Raw genomic sequence first — 16,161 nt, forward strand, 5'->3', positions numbered from 1 at the left:
CGTGAGTCCCTTGCTCACTTTGCCACTGGTTTCAAGCAAGCCTGGCTGAAGATGGCTGAAATGCCAGAAACCGGTTCTAGGAAGCTTGTTTCCGGTCCAGGGAAGGCATGGCTTGGCAGTTCGGGCTAGACTGTTCCCATGAGGCACAGGGTCAGGCTGATTTGCATATGGCCATGTCTGAACTGGTGTGGCAGAGTGGGCTAAAGAATGGTGATGGATCAAACCCAGATCTGTTGACTGGGTGTGAGTGTTTGATTGGTTCTGATGCTCCGTCCATCACCACCCTCTTTTGTACCGCTTTGTTCGCCATAAGTTGGCATGGTATGCTCAGACGTGAGTCCCTTGCTCACTTTGCCACTGGTTTCAAGCAAGCCTGGCTGAAGACGGCTGAAATGCCAGAAACCGGTTCTAGGAAGCTTGTTTCCGGTCCAGGGAAGGCATGGCTTGGCAGTTCGGGCTGGACTGTTCCCATGAGGCACAGGGTCAGGCTGATTTGCATATGGCCATGTCTGAACTGGGGTGGCAGAGTGGGCTAAAGAATGGTGATGGATCAAACCCAGATCTGTTGACTGGGTGTGAGTGTTTGATTGGTTCTGATGCTCCATCCATCACCACCCTCTTTTGTACCGCTTTGTTCGCCATAAGTTGGCAGGGTATGCTCAGACGTGAGTCCCTTGCTCACTTTGCCACTGGTTTCAAGCAAGCCTGGCTGAAGACGGCTGAAATGCCAGAAACCGGTTCTAGGAAGCTTGTTTCCAGTCCAGGGAAGGCATGGCTTGGCAGTTCGGGCTGGACTGTTCCCATGAGGCACAGGGTCAGGCTGATTTGCATATGGACATGTCTGAACTGGGGTGGCAGAGTGGGCTAAAGAATGGTGATGGATCAAACCCAGATCTGTTGACTGGGTGTGAGTGTTTGATTGGTTCTGATGCTCCATCCATCACCACCCTCTTTTGTACCGCTTTGTTCGCCATAAGTTGGCAGGGTATGCTCAGACGTGAGTCCCTTGCTCACTTTGCCACTGGTTTCAAGCAAGCCTGGCTGAAGACGGCTGAAATGCCAGAAACCGGTTCTAGGAAGCTTGTTTCCGGTCCAGGGAAGGCATGGCTTGGCAGTTCGGGCTGGACTGTTCCCATGAGGCACAGGGTCAGGCTGATTTGCATATGGCCATGTCTGAACTGGGGTGGCAGAGTGGGCTAAAGAATGGTGATGGATCAAACCCAGATCTGTTGACTGGGTGTGAGTGTTTGATTGGTTCTGATGCTCCAGCCATCACCACCCTCTTTTGTACCGCTTTGTTCGCCATAAGTTGGCAGGGTATGCTCAGACGTGAGTCCCTTGCTCACTTTGCCACTGGTTTCAAGCAAGCCTGGCTGAAGACGGCTGAAATGCCAGAAACCGGTTCTAGGAAGCTTGTTTCCGGTCCAGGGAAGGCATGGCTTGGCAGTTCGGGCTGGACTGTTCCCATGTGGCACAGGGTCAGGCTGATTTGCATATGGCCATGTCTGAACTGGGGTGGCAGAGTGGGCTAAAGAATGGTGATGGATCAAACCCAGATCTGTTGACTGGGTGTGAGTGTTTGATTGGTTCTGATGCTCCGTCCATCACCACCCTCTTTTGTACCGCTTTGTTCGCCATAAGTTGGCATGGTATGCTCAGACGTGAGTCCCTTGCTCACTTTGCCACTGGTTTCAAGCAAGCCTGGCTGAAGACGGCTGAAATGCCAGAAACCGGTTCTAGGAAGCTTGTTTCCGGTCCAGGGAAGGCATGGCTTGGCAGTTCGGGCTGGACTGTTCCCATGAGGCACAGGGTCAGGCTGATTTGCATATGGCCATGTCTGAACTGGGGTGGCAGAGTGGGCTAAAGAATGGTGATGGATCAAACCCAGATCTGTTGACTGGGTGTGAGTGTTTGATTGGTTCTGATGCTCCATCCATCACCACCCTCTTTTGTACCGCTTTGTTCGCCATAAGTTGGCAGGGTATGCTCAGACGTGAGTCCCTTGCTCACTTTGCCACTGGTTTCAAGCAAGCCTGGCTGAAGACGGCTGAAATGCCAGAAACCGGTTCTAGGAAGCTTGTTTCCAGTCCAGGGAAGGCATGGCTTGGCAGTTCGGGCTGGACTGTTCCCATGAGGCACAGGGTCAGGCTGATTTGCATATGGACATGTCTGAACTGGGGTGGCAGAGTGGGCTAAAGAATGGTGATGGATCAAACCCAGATCTGTTGACTGGGTGTGAGTGTTTGATTGGTTCTGATGCTCCATCCATCACCACCCTCTTTTGTACCGCTTTGTTCGCCATAAGTTGGCAGGGTATGCTCAGACGTGAGTCCCTTGCTCACTTTGCCACTGGTTTCAAGCAAGCCTGGCTGAAGACGGCTGAAATGCCAGAAACCGGTTCTAGGAAGCTTGTTTCCGGTCCAGGGAAGGCATGGCTTGGCAGTTCGGGCTGGACTGTTCCCATGAGGCACAGGGTCAGGCTGATTTGCATATGGCCATGTCTGAACTGGGGTGGCAGAGTGGGCTAAAGAATGGTGATGGATCAAACCCAGATCTGTTGACTGGGTGTGAGTGTTTGATTGGTTCTGATGCTCCAGCCATCACCACCCTCTTTTGTACCGCTTTGTTCGCCATAAGTTGGCAGGGTATGCTCAGACGTGAGTCCCTTGCTCACTTTGCCACTGGTTTCAAGCAAGCCTGGCTGAAGACGGCTGAAATGCCAGAAACCGGTTCTAGGAAGCTTGTTTCCGGTCCAGGGAAGGCATGGCTTGGCAGTTCGGGCTGGACTGTTCCCATGTGGCACAGGGTCAGGCTGATTTGCATATGGCCATGTCTGAACTGGGGTGGCAGAGTGGGCTAAAGAATGGTGATGGATCAAACCCAGATCTGTTGACTGGGTGTGAGTGTTTGATTGGTTCTGATGCTCCGTCCATCACCACCCTCTTTTGTACCGCTTTGTTCGCCATAAGTTGGCAGGGTATGCTCAGACGTGAGTCCCTTGCTCACTTTGCCACTGGTTTCAAGCAAGCCTGGCTGAAGACGGCTGAAATGCCTGAAACCGGTTCTAGGAAGCTTGTTTCCGGTCCAGGGAAGGCATGGCTTGGCAGTTCGGGCTGGACTGTTCCCATGAGGCACAGGGTCAGGCTGATTTGCATATGGCCATGTCTGAACTGGGGTGGCAGAGTGGGCTAAAGAATGGTGATGGATCAAACACAGATCTGTTGACTGGGTGTGAGTGTTTGATTGGTTCTGATGCTCCGTCCATCACCACCCTCTTTTGTACCAATAGGAGACCAGCCAATCGCAGCCCTAGACCTATTAGCCAATCAGATCACCAACCCTAAACCCAATACAAACACCAGATACTGCAGCTAATTACAGCACATATGTAACGTCAAATAGCAAACTTATATAAGGAGTGTGTGACCTCAAGCACAGGCTGATGACCACGGGGCAGGGAGAACTGCTGCTGAAGTCAGAATCTCCTTGGATACAGACAGTCTCAATCCACACTTTTCAGGTTCAGTTTTAGCCAGCAGGTAAGACGAGTGGTACATACACTTTCCAAACACAGTTTAAGTGATAAAGCAGATTAAGCAGTCTCTTAAATTCACTCTGCTTAGCTTCTGTGGATGTAATTTGCATTTTTAAACTTTCAAGATACACAGGGGGGTGGCTGCCCCTGCTGGCCTACGCACAGCGCAATTTAGGCAGTCATGGATAGAAAAAAACACAGCAGTTTTAAAGTATCAAGAATATACAGTCCAAGTATATGTTCTTACCACCTTTGCTGTTGCTTGCTTACTGAGCTGTTTAGGGCACAGAGAGGCTGGGCAACCAGATAGAGGTAGCAGTTTTGAGGTTCCCTACAAAGACCTTGAGGCCCTGCAGGTGCGGTTGGAGGAGTGCTTAGGGTTGCTTGATAGCTAGATGGCTAATCAGGTAAGCACAAGCCGATGGCCTGGGGACAGAGAGAGCTGTTCCTAAAGTCAGAATCTCCTTGTATACAGACAGGCTCAAATCCACGCTTTTCAGGTCCTGTTTTAGCCAGCAGGTAAGTCCCAAGTCTAAGTCTGAAACAATTGAAAATGCTACTTATCTCACACTGTTTGTAGGCTTATTATTCTTTCTCAATTTTAATAGGTCCAACACCGAGACTACATTGGAAAACACCTAACATTGAGGAGACCTCCACTTCACGCCAGGAACAAGCCTTCAATGGGAACTCCACTCCTACAAGTCTGGATGATGAGGAGCTGGCTGGACCATCTGGTCTGCCTGGGCAGATGGCTCCAGTGAGTCTCATTCAGTGCACACCTACACTTCCAACTCCAGCTCTTACCACATCTCAGGCCATGAATGCCTCCACCTCCAGTGTCCAAAGCAACATCACCTCAATATTTTGCCCCCCCTTGTCATGGCTGCTGGTCACCCAACACCACCACCTCAATTTCAGCAAGGGACCAGTGGGATGGGGCACACTGGGACAAGGTCAGAGGGAAGTGGGTGTAGGGTTCATGCGAGGGAACCTGTTTGCCAGCAAAGTGATGCCACTGGGTTAACTGTCACCCAGGCCACCCTCAGCCAAGACTTGAGTTCCCTCCATCAGTCCCAAGACATGATGGGCCAAGTCCTTACGGAGCTCTAGGAGATAAAGCAGATGCAGTGGGAGCTCAATGTATTGATTGGGGTGTTGCATGGCATATTTACACATATGTGTGGGACTTTTTCAGCTCCATCATCCCCTTGCTGTGTTCCAACTACATCTGAGCCAACTACATCTGTCTCAGCCACAGAAAGGGAGGCCTTGCCACAAGAGTAAACACCTGCAGCAACCTCAATCCCTGCAACTGTGGATCCACCAGTTCCCCTCAGTAGTACATGTTCATCCGGAGCACTAGGAAAGGATGGCAAGACCACCATCCATTTCTAAATGTAAACAAAAAATAGAATGTTCATTCATAAATAATTTCCATATAGATAATGTTCCTCACTTCTGTCATGAATTGTCAAAAATAAATAAAAAAACCCAAATCAACAACAAATATTTTATGAAAATGTAATAGATATTTGTTTGTCAATGTTTACCAAAAACATTACACACATGCCTAACACAAATACTCCGAGCCATTTTTACATTTACAGTTCTAGAATTTGGCACCATGGAATGACAGGATATAATAAAAAAAATCAGACTAAATAGGCAAACAGTGATTGATTTATGTCATCAGCTGGAAGCAGAACTTCTCCCAATAGAAATCCCACATCAATGATCATTCCTCTAAACTGTTGCAGTATCTGGTGCAATGTCACAACGAGCTTTCAGTGGTGTGCTACAAGAACTACATTCGACAATGATGAGACACATCAACAGCTTCATACACTCAGCATAAAATTAGTTTTTTGTCAATTTAAATGGAGATTAGTATGCTTTTGCTTGACTACCACATGTGGGTAGAGTACTTTGAGCAGCACATATTGCCTTGGTGGCAACATTCAACAGAAAACAAGTCTAATGCAATCTTCAAAACTTCCATTCAAACCCTTGCAAGTTGTCTTTCTACAAGATATGTACACCAAAAGTCTGTGTGTCTTTCACAGGATCAAGCTATGACCCCTTTGTCTTTCCAGACAACAGCATATAATAGCAAATGTCACCACTTTAAAATGTCAAAACGAAGATGGCATGGTGAAGGAACCTGAAACAGCAAAAAAACTAAAAATATTATTACATTATGAAATGGACACATTAGTAATGAACTATTTTGAGGACCCATTTTCAATGTAAATGAACACTGTAGTCAATGTGTCAAAACTTTGATCACAAAACAGTTTTGCCATGGATTTTCCTTAGTTTACCCTTTCTAAAAGATTGTCTAGCACAGACTGTCATCCTCATTAGATTAAAAGTTTGATTTAAACTTTAATTACTAAAATTGTAAATATATACTCACACTCATTTGAAACAGTTGTCAATAACTACTTGATTCAAGTCGAATCTTTTTTCTTCACCACTATCATCGTCATTTGACATTTTAACTTCCTCACCCAGTGGCTCTTTATGGCCTCCATCCTCTGTGAAGTATGGGATGTTCCATTGCAGGGCTCTATTGTGCAACATGCAGCAGGCCATGGTGATTTGGCACACCTTATCGGGAGAGTAGAGGAGGGCTCCACCAGTTTTATTCAGACAGCAAAATCTAGCCTTTAGGAACCCAAAAGCCGCTCAATTGACCTATGTGTTCTTCCATGGGCCATGATTAAAGCAGACTTCACCTGGCAGTGTTGGATTCCCCAGTGGTGCCAACAACCATGGTCGGATAGGATATGCTGAGTCTCCTATATGACAAATGAAAGAGCCCCAATAAATATCACCATTGTAGATAATGAAACTTGAAATTAATCAAGCAATATATATTGACAGATTGAACTTACTAACAAGCCAGACCCTCTCAGGTATAAGTTATGACATTTGCTGGTGTATGCTCATGGGCTGATCCGGGAAAATGCACGCAGACACTTTTGATGTACAAATCAGTTAAGCAGACTATTTGCACATTGATTGAATGGAAGTGCTTCCGATTCTGGTAGACTTGCAAATGTGTGCCACTAATTGCTCCTATCCCATGTGGTACACAACCCAAAGCATAACATTCTCCCTCCACATTTGCCAACATATCATGTTGTGGAAACTGGAAGAAGTTGTTTATGTGTCTCATCATTGAAGAAAGAACTTCTTGTAGGACACCACTGAAAGTTGGTTGTGACAGTCCAACAAATACTGCCAGAGTGTATTGGAATGCTCCTGTAGCCACAACATTAAGTACTGCCATAAGTTTGAAAACTGGTGTAATAAATGTGGGATTTCTATTGTGATGCAGAAGATCTTGTTCCAGCTGATGACCTAAATCCAATATAGTTTGGCAATTCAATATGAATGTTTTGGTAATATCCCATTCTTCCATGGTGGCAAGATCTGAAAATGGTCGAAATACTTGAGGCTGTTATCTCCTCACTCTCCCTGGGTTCATATGTCTGTACTGAAAAATAAAAAAAAAATTGTAAATGTTGCTAACATAGTTTCAAATTAAACCACACTTTACATCTAGTTTTTTTAATACATAATTACACAGAGCCTTATTATGTTTAGAATAAATTATTTAAAAAATGGATTACAGTTGTAAATTATTTTTTTAATGTGTAAATAATACATTGTATTTGCCCATTCTTATTTGTTTATTCGTCTGTAAAAATACCTTTAATGCCTTGGTGTGCTTTTTGGGAGCCAAGAAACTTAAACATGCTAAGCGCAGGAAATTCTTAGCGGTGGCACTGCTTCTGGCAAAAAGGCGTGTAGCGATGAGGTGGGGAAGCAAAAGACCCCCTAGTCTTAAAGACTGGATCACGGACATGAGATATTGCAAAACCAAACTGGAGACTTCTGCAGAGGACATTCCACAAGCCTCGAGGCCCAGGGACTTCTGGGAGCCACTTGCCCAGTATTTGCAGACCACGTCGGAGCCTGAAACATGACCTGTTTCATAAAATACCTTGCTCACACGAACACATGCCTGGGTTTTCGCACATCTGTAAGGTGCTGTGAGTAACAAGCAGAGAAGCGTTAATGGGGAGTGCAGTGCCACATGTAAGATATACTACCGCCTACCGCTGCGGTTACTGTAACGGAAATCCTACTATGTACCTGATGCAAGTTGTAACTTTATGCATTTTGCAATGTGATATAATGATGTTTGAAATGCCTTGATTGTAATGTCACTGCTGGTTAGATGGAAAAAAAAATAAAAAAAAAAAAATACCTTTAACAGTGGTATAAAACAGCATCGCACCAATCTTGCTTCAAACAACATTAAGGCACTACATTACACTTTTTCGTAAAAGCAAATGAGGAACATTAGCATTTTCAACATGAAAACCAAGAATCCACCATTTTGAGTGATAGTGATGCATTTAACACACTATTCCACAATATAAAATGACGGTCGCCTGACCTCGCTTTAGGACATTTGGAATAAGTAGAACGCAGTGGAAGTTGAACGCATAGTGGGTGTGAAACTCCACAATGGACCCAGCTATTGGCATGTGTGAAAGCAATGTAGGCCAAGCAATGGGTGTGTCAATCATCAATGATTATCTTGTGTGTCATGTACATGTATAGCCTTCAGTATTTCACAATAATATTCAGTGACGAGAAGTAGCTTGTGATTGATATAGCAAAATTGTGTCACATCAATACAGACAAATAACAAGTCATAAAGCAATTCTTTTTTTTTATTTCTTGTATCCATACAGTTCAATGCACATCAGGAAAAGGAGATATGGAAGGCCATCGCCAAGAAGGTGCGTACCCTAGGTGTCTACAAGAAGCGCAGCACTCATTGTCCCAAGAAGTGGGAAGACACACAATGCTGGACCAAGAAGTGATTAGAAGTCCAGCTCGGCAAGTCCTCCCAACTTGGGAAGTGCATGCGCCACACCCTGACCCCCCCCTAAAGGCCTGCATACTTGCGGTGGCCTATAAGGACCTTGGTAGGTAGTTGGGAACCCAACAGCAGCATCAAGGGGAGTGAATTCTAATGCGAGTTCTGCATAATAAACAATTAATTTTTGTAACACCAACTAAATTTTGCCATCAACATTTATTTGACATAGTTCCAACGCACAAGAAAAGTTTTTGAAGGTGTAAATTTTGCACAAGGTGCATGATAATGTGTTTTGTATATGAATTTGTGGAAAAGGATAGCACCTGATTTCTGTTCACTACCGAAGTACTGGTTTCGGCAAAACATGCCTGCCTAGACAACAAATATACATGAGTTTGTTTAATGTTATAAGGACAGTTGTAAGGACAGTTGTACCAAATAGGTCAGGTGTGATGCTCTTTCACTATTGTGAATGATGTAAGGATAGCCCTATTACAGGTGACATAGCATAAAATGCACGGGAAGACCGTCCGCCGCTTTTCCGCCCGGTTGACGAGTCGTCCGGGTGGAAAAGGGTTGAATATGGTGGCGGTATCTTTTAGACACCACCATCCATATAACAATGGCAGCAGGAAGAAGCCTTTCCGTGACTGGAAAGGTATGCAGTCTTCTCAGTTGGGGGCCTGTTGCGGGCCCCCTGGGATGTTAGGGGTGTGGGGGGGCACATGGGGTGTACCTATGGTACCCCCTGCATTTGCATGCACGAGGTGGCAGGCACCGTGCAGTGTCTGCCACGTCGTGCATGCAAATGCACAAGGTGCATCGACAGCATTGTGGTGGGCGGTGCTATGAGCACCGCCCGCCACAATGTTGTGGATGGGGGATGCCATCTCCACCATGGCGGTGGCATCTTAATTGCCTGTGCAGGACCACCGCTCCACTGGCAGCCGGTCCCAGCACCGCTAGGGTGACGGGGGACTATCGTCCGCCCGCCATCCTAATAGGCCCCTTAGTTTTGATTACAAAATACTATTTATTCATGGTAAAAGTGACAGATTTGCATCATGTCTTACTCCTTACTCCTGTGAGCCAATCTGTTTTTTGGAAAATATTTGTGAGAAGCATACAATGTTTGAAACAACACATATGGTGACTGAGTAACACATACCCAAAACCATTTTTCAATGTCCTTCTGTGATGTCCAGATGATAAATCAATGATGGAGAAAAATTGAATACTTAAACGGACCTTTGCAGATGGAATGTTCCATCACATATATGTAAGAGTATCCAATCTGGAAAACTCAAATTACCCAACTCATGAGTCATGACTCATAAGGCAAACGTAGAAAAGCATCAATGCGTAATAAGTTGCATATTGTGATTTACATTTGAATCTTTGAAGTGAACATTATATATGAAACAGCGTATGTAATATTTACTGTGAGGTTGTACCAAATTTTGCCTAAAGCGAAAGCCAGAATATTTTGTAAAACAATTTCACAATGTTAAAACAAACTTCAAATAACTAAAGATATTTAGGAGTTAAATGTGAAAATGTTTTTTGCTCTGTAATGAAGTGGATTGGAAATGTGTCAAGACCTATGCATTTGCTTATGCAAAAGAAGTCATTTGTCAATCCACCCAAAACTATTTTTCCTAATTTCTTCAATAGAATAGGTATTTAGATAGTGTGTGATACATTGATAAGCTACCTTAGCACAGACTCCATGTAACATTTTTTACATTTGAAATATACTTTAGTTACTTGAAGTAAGTGTTACTATTGTGAAATGCCCAAAAAAAGGAAACTGCCTTACAGTGTATACAAATATGAGTACAACATTGCAATATTTGTTGACACACATTGATTCATATTTTACTTTTTGTTAATGAAAATAATGCAGATTTTTGGGCCTTGTAAACACACTGAACAAAGGTATTTTTGGCTTACATCATTTTACAGCAGTAAATATGCACCAGGCAGGTACTGAAATGTGCATATTTGCATATAAGTGCATTGATTTATGTTCTGCAGGTCTTCATATCACTGAAACCTGGCAGGCATTCAAGTATGGCTGCATATTTATTGGTTAAATAAATGCGGAAATGTACCAGTTTTAGCTTTATTTTTTTCACAAAACCCATAATAAATATGGATAAAGACTGATAAAGTTGACAAAAAATAAATATGGGTAAAACCGGGAGCCCTATACATAATGTAGGAGCTATTATAGGGAATTGCAAAACTGTGACCAAATGGTTTTTGAAAATGTTGCCTACATGTATGAGCTTAGGTTAATGTAGAACCAATGTTTGAGAGCATTGACGCAGGCGAAATATGAAAACTTGTAAACTGTTTTGTGATTAAAGTTCATGATCAGTTCTGTTTACACTGAGTCAATAAAACTATTGTATATGTAATTTCCGCATCATCAGGAGCAGGCAGAGAAAACTTTGTCAGGGAAGCAGCTGGCCACTGTGGTTTGGGTGTTGAGACCACCATCACAGAGGGACCTATTGGCACAGAGGGTATGGATACTGCAAAGAAGACCCCTAGCTCAACAACATCATCTTCGGTGGCCTCCAGAAGTGAGCAGTCCCTGGACCCTACAGGAACTAAACCAATTGCATCCTTGTCCGCCGCCCAGAGAACCATCTCCACCATCTCTCTTGTTCTCCCAGTTGGCCTAACCCATCCCCCCTTGAAAGGGATGGTGTCTCCTTCGCTGCAGGCACCTCACCGCCTGCCCCTGTGCCCCGGCTGTGCTGAGTAAGGAGGCTATTGACCTACTATGGAATATCTCTGTAGGCCTGATTGCACTCCTGAATGCCATCCAGGGGCTTAGTTACCATATGCAACAAATGGTAACTTACCTGGAAGGCATTTATAGTGCTATGTCTGGCCTGCAGAAAGCATTTACAAGCCTAGCCTCCTAACTGCTTGCAGCCCCCCAACTAGACCAAACTTGTGTCCCAACTCAGGCCGCTTCTCCATCCCAATTCCCTATTCGCAGCTCTGTCCCAAGCACACTCACTCCTTAGCATGCACATTTTCCAACACACACAGGCAGCATACTCACAAATAAACAAAAGCTCATCAAAAAACACAGGCACACACCCAAACAACCTACAGACACCACACTCACACCATCACTAAGACTACCATCAGCATACCCACCACCACACCCATACCAACATCCACTACCACCAGCATACCCACAGACACCACACCCACAACTAACACCAGCACACCCACAGACACCACCACCACAGCCCAAACTGCAAGCATATCCACAGACACCACCCCACCACCTCACCCACATGAAATACCACTAGCACACGCACATGCACCACCACCAGCATACCAATAGCCAAACAGCTCACTCTTCCACATACTCACCTACATTAGAAACAACTCCAACAAAACACAAACACCCACACTCACCAGAACAACATATACCTAAGAAGAAACACACACCAAAACATACACGTCATACACTAGACCCTCATGCAACTGCAACCTCAACAGACACGCTCACATAGCCTACTGCCACTCCCTCTACCTCCCAAACCAACCTGGTCCCTGTTTTTCCTGTGATGATTATTTATTTGTACTTGTCTTGACCCCTTTCATACCCCAACTCACCCACCCCAAATTCAAAGCCACCCCTTCTAAAACCCAAGCCATCCCCCGCATACTCAAGACCACCCCTCTCAAAGCCAAAACTACCCCTCCAAAACAAAAACCACCTCTCACAAACCCATGACCACCCCTCCCAACTCACCCCATTCCCCAGAAATCTCATTAAGGTCCCTGCTCCGTATGTACTAGATCTCCCTTCCTGGGGAGGTTCCCCTTAGCAGTTATTCAGGAGTCAAGCTTAGTGCTACAGCACAACAGTGCACTGGACATTACGATCAATTGGACTACCATTTATTAAAATTTTTACTTGAGAGACATATCTTTGGTGTAATAAACCAGCATTTTGACAATAATTTCCCTTGGCAATTGTTTGATTGATTCCTAGCAATGTTTCTGACTGAAAAGTGAAGTACATATTTTTATTTACTATTATGTCAGTAAAAAACAACATATTTTGTATGTTTACTTTGTTAAGTGCATATACTGGTTAGAATAGTATGTGATGGTCATTTGTATTTAGGTGCAGCCATTCATCATGATAATGGACACTTGCACCAACAAATGGCTGTTCAAATTATTTTTTGAAGTGTCATTACAGTTATCTTTATTTCACATTGATTACTTAAAAAAATGGGACTATTTAATTTGGAAACAATACAGGATTTGCACCAGACAAGGGAGGATGTTACATGGATGAATATGTAACATGATTTAAATTTGGGACTAACATTGATTTAACAGCTAATTGATATGGTAAAGGTTACACCTTAACTAGCTACATCATGTTACATTGCACTTATTCCAATGATGTGTAAAGCACATGTTTTAATTTGACAATTTATAAAAACACCTGTATGTGACTTTTTTATTTTTTGTTTGATATCCTTTTTTGTGCAAGTGGTCGCTTGCACCAAATTTTTAAATACAATGTAATCCTTCAATTTCTTAAACGTCAACATTACACACATATTCATTGCACATTGGTATGCTATTGCTTGTAAGAGAGTTTTAAAAATACACGTGTCCAGTGCAAATGTTAGCAGACAAGTCAAAAGGTAACAGGTAAAAGTGGAGCTTACAGTTGATTCTGGCCATGACGGTTTTGATTTTGTTCATCATCAAGCAGCAGACGCAGGACTTGGAACATTGGGTCCATGGTGGAAAAGGAAGTGTGAAGGTGAGAAAATGTAAGTTTCTACTTTATATCCATTCCAAATTGCCAATTCAGGTATGGAGGTTTTACCGGCACAGTCACATAGGCAGGAAGCCACATTGTGATTGACCTGGTGGACAAACTGGCTGTCCTCCCTCTGACAACCGCTTTTGCCTATGGCTTCATCAACGCGGGTGAACTATTCTGACAGAGTCGGTGGCACTCCAATGGTCTTTCATCCATCCAACTGCCACCATCTAAATAGGGGAGGCAAACCACCTAGTAGACAGATAGGGAATCCATCGGAAAAGAGACAGCAGGACAATTACCTCCGAAATCTAATCAGGCCCTTGGTGTCTGAAATGGATTTCAAAAGTTGTTTCAGGCAAAATCATATAACTATTGGAAAATGTCCTGCTAAAAATCTTGGTTTTTGTAGGAAAAGTTCAGAGCAGGAAAAGTCAAATTTTACAGCCACTAAAGTTTTCTCTTCAGGCAGATAGTTTTCATACTTTCGCCTGGTCAAGATTTCTACTTTAGGTTTTTCTAGAACTGAAAATCTTCCAGTGGGGTAAATCTGAAAGCTGTATCTGATGAAGTCCTCTCAAAGTTGAACACCTTTGCCATGAGGATCTGCTGAAGTTCTGGAGGTCTTGGAAACTTCTCAGACTTTCTGGAGCAGCTCCTCTTAGCCACTTCTAAAGTTCCCAGTACTTCAGGGACAACAATTAGGGGGCCAGAACTCATAACAGCAGAGGCCACTAACAGAGTCCAGTTTTACTGGTCAGCTGGGCACTTCAGGAAATAATGACTATTCAGCTCTTAGTGTTCCTATAGCCACATAGGAGTTCAGCCATCTGCCCATTGGAGCCCAGTTCTCAGTCCTGGGTACAAGTGGGGGCAGGTCCAGTCATTCGGGTCTCCAAAAAAGGTTAGAACAGCAGGTCCAGTCCTCTTCAGTTCCTCTTTGTGAGAAATTAGGTTCTTGGTTGAGGAGGGTGTGAGACCTTCTCAAGCAACTGCCACAGTCTTTGTCAGGGTGAATCATAAAAGTCACCAAATTAACCTGAGCTTACCTCTCTAGCAGCTTGGCACAAAAGCAGTATGGCTTAACTTAGACTAGGACATTTATAATGTATTTATGAGGTACTCAAGCAGTTATAAAGTGAAAACACAACACAAGAAAACTCCCTCACTAATTAAAATAAATAGAGTACAATTTTATAAATAATTTGACACCAAAGCAATACAAATCCAATCAGTAGAATTGAAGGTATGAATTGTTAAAAGTTTAAAGTGAAATAAGCACCTAAAAGATCAAAGTGCCAACTGCAGACAATTAGTTGCATAATAGAGTTGCAAAGTTGAACTTTATGGCCGACCGCAATGGAGCGCAGTTCAGCTACACAAAGTGGATGGGCCCCGGCGTCCACTTACCATCGGACTTTAAAGAAATGTATTGAAAAAATGACTTAGGAGGTAAAGTTCAGTGGGGCAAGGCATCCGGCAGAGTCTGAGAAGCAGGCCTTGTCATCTGGGGGTCATAGTGATGATTTCTTTGTTCATTCTTATCCTCATTTTTGGAAGTCAAAAATCTCCAGCGGGATGAAGCTTAGGGCTGTAACCAATTAGGGCTCCACAAGGCTGGGTTCCCTTCTACACAGGAGGCACTGTACACAATGTGTTGCTGTGGAAAAGAACATAGTGAGAGATACCATGAAGTCAAGCTGATCAGCGATGCACCCTGGACAGATCAGTAAGCAGGCAAGTCCCAGTCTCCTCTCCGTTCTCAGGGCATTTTTGGGCTGAAAATGTTTTAAGTCCCAAGTTTTGGAATTGAACTATATAGGTATTTTTAGCATCACTTCCAAGGGTGAAGACTGGAGGGGCACCATTTGGAGGGCCATGACTTACTCGGGCAGGATCCAGGTGTGTGTTCAAGTGGCTTGAGCCTTTTCTGCCCCTGAGGCTCTGATTAGGAGGTCAATCTACCAGCCCTTTAGGCCACTCTGGAAGTCCTCATTTCAAGCAGAGAAACAGGTATCAAGCAGCAGGGCAGTACTCTGATGGCACAGGCCAGGCTTCAGGCAGCAGGGCATTCCTCTGAGAGTCAAGCTGATCAGCGATGCACCCTGGACAGATCAGTAAGCAGGCAAGTCCCAGTCTCCTCTCCGTTCTCAGGGCATTTTTGGGCTGAAAATGTTTTAAGTCCCAAGTTTTGGATTTGAACTATATAGGTATTTTTAGCATCACTTCCAAGGGTGAAGACTGGAGGGGCACCATTTGGAGGGTCATGACTTACTCGGGCAGGATCCAGGTGTGTGTTCAAGTGGCTTGAGCCTTTTCTGCCACTGAGGCTCTGATTAGGAGGTCAATCTACCAGCCCTTTAGGCCACTCTGGAAGTCCTCATTTCAAGCAGAGAAACAGGTATCAAGCAGCAGGGCAGTACTCTGATGGCACAGGCCAGGCTTCAGGCAGCAGGGCATTCCTCTGAGAGTCCTCTGCAGGTCCAGAACCAAACTGAAAATACGGTCTCAATGGTATAATTTTATACCTGGTGCCAGTAGAAAAGCCTTCTGGAGTCACCCATCCACCCCACAGAAGAGTCAAGTATTTCCTGCTTCCCTGCCCTGGTCCCAGGATGAATGGAGTGCTAATGTGAAGTTCCATGTATGTGAACTGAGGCAGTGTCTTTGAAGTGCAAGTGGGCCTGTGCACAGCTCTACCACCCCCCCCCACGCTGCAAGGATGGCCCATTGAACCCATCCTGAAAACAGCCAGCCTTCCTATTGTATGACTGTCTAGGAGAAACGCACAAAGGCCACCTGCCAGCTTCATCTAGTCATGGGGCACAAGAAGCAGGCTAGATGCATCAAATGGTCAGTGCAAGAAAATGGCAACTTTATAAAAGTGGTATTTTC

This window comes from Triturus cristatus, chromosome 2_2 (assembly GCF_964204655.1).
Source record: "Triturus cristatus chromosome 2_2, aTriCri1.1, whole genome shotgun sequence".
Lineage (NCBI taxonomy): Eukaryota > Metazoa > Chordata > Amphibia > Caudata > Salamandridae > Triturus > Triturus cristatus.